Raw genomic sequence first — 1,181 nt, 5'->3', positions numbered from 1 at the left:
AGGAAGGAAGGAAGGAAGGAAGGAAGGAAGGAAGGAAGGAAGGAAGGAAGAAACTACCTTTTTTAAAACCATAGTTTAAGTGCATCTGGCAATTCAGAGCACAGCTAAAGCTGCTATTGAAAAGAATTGCCTGAAGTCAGTTTTCTTCAGTGTCCTTCAGTTTTCATGTACTTTGTGGGTCATTTCACAGGCACGTATCTGTACCCAACCAACCAAATTCAAGCGTGGAAATAGCAGATCTGCTGTCCTGGGAGCGCAGAATCCTTTGGCACAGAAGAAAAGAGCTTAATGGGTTGCCTATTGCCGTGGGGAACCACATGCTCCCCAAGCCGGTGTGTCAAACGTCGCAGCCGCATGTGTATATGCGCAGCCTTCTGTTACTCCCACAGGTTGCTACGGTTTGAGATCTGGCTCCCTGGAGGTACGCTGGCATAGCAGCTTCGCATGCTACTAGTTTGGCACATTAAAGAAAAATGTGTAAGTGAAGAACTAGGAGAGAGCAACTGTCCTTGTTTGCTCTGGTGGAGGGTCAGGGACGATGAAAGTCTGGTGTGGAATTAAGTCACTAATGTAGGAGGAGTGTGGGGACTGGCCGGGTACCAGAGGTGCACGCAGAGGCACCATGCGGGTACAGGCCAGCCTGAAGTTTTCCTTCAAGGAGGAGAGGAAAGGGTCTGAGCAACAATACAGGGACGCTCCCCCCCCCTCCCCCAATACTGGCACATTATGATTTGCAAAGAAGAAATTCCCAGGGGGATTTCATAGGGTTGATCCTCACATATCTTTAAAGGGTTGCACGTTTTTCGTTTCCCCCCCCCAAAGGGATGTAAAATTGCTTGCAAAATTCACAAAAGGGGGAGTGTAAGGATTGTATTAATTAGGCCTATGCTGTATGCTCACGTCAAAGATTTGTGTGGGAGGGGAGGTACACACACTCCGCTGCACACAGACAGCAAATCAGGATTCTTCCATGACTTGCCTCCCCCCACCTTTTTATTGCATTTCAGATTTCTTGTCATGTTCTGGCCAGTCACTGTCATTACTATTATGGTATTCGGGACATTCTGTTTTGAGTAGAAGATTTTATATTCGTGTGTGTGTGTGTTTGTGTTTAATAGGTGGACTGAAACTGGATTGGAATATGTACATCTGGGAATTTCTCCAGTTTACTAGGAAACAAA

The 1,181-nt window shown here is 46.5% G+C and overlaps 1 protein-coding gene across 1 annotated transcript in view; it reads right to left on the bottom strand.

The window, feature by feature from the left end:
* The window catches only part of SRCIN1 (SRC kinase signaling inhibitor 1), a 347,319-nt gene that overhangs the window by 52,860 nt on the left and 293,278 nt on the right, over positions 1 to 1,181 (bottom strand). The gene's annotated exons all lie outside the window — the stretch shown is intronic.

This window comes from Gekko japonicus, unplaced genomic scaffold (assembly GCF_001447785.1).
Source record: "Gekko japonicus isolate JY-2015 unplaced genomic scaffold, Gekko_japonicus_V1.1 scaffold8, whole genome shotgun sequence".
Lineage (NCBI taxonomy): Eukaryota > Metazoa > Chordata > Lepidosauria > Squamata > Gekkonidae > Gekko > Gekko japonicus.
This window is presented reverse-complemented; position numbering and strand designations above follow the sequence as displayed.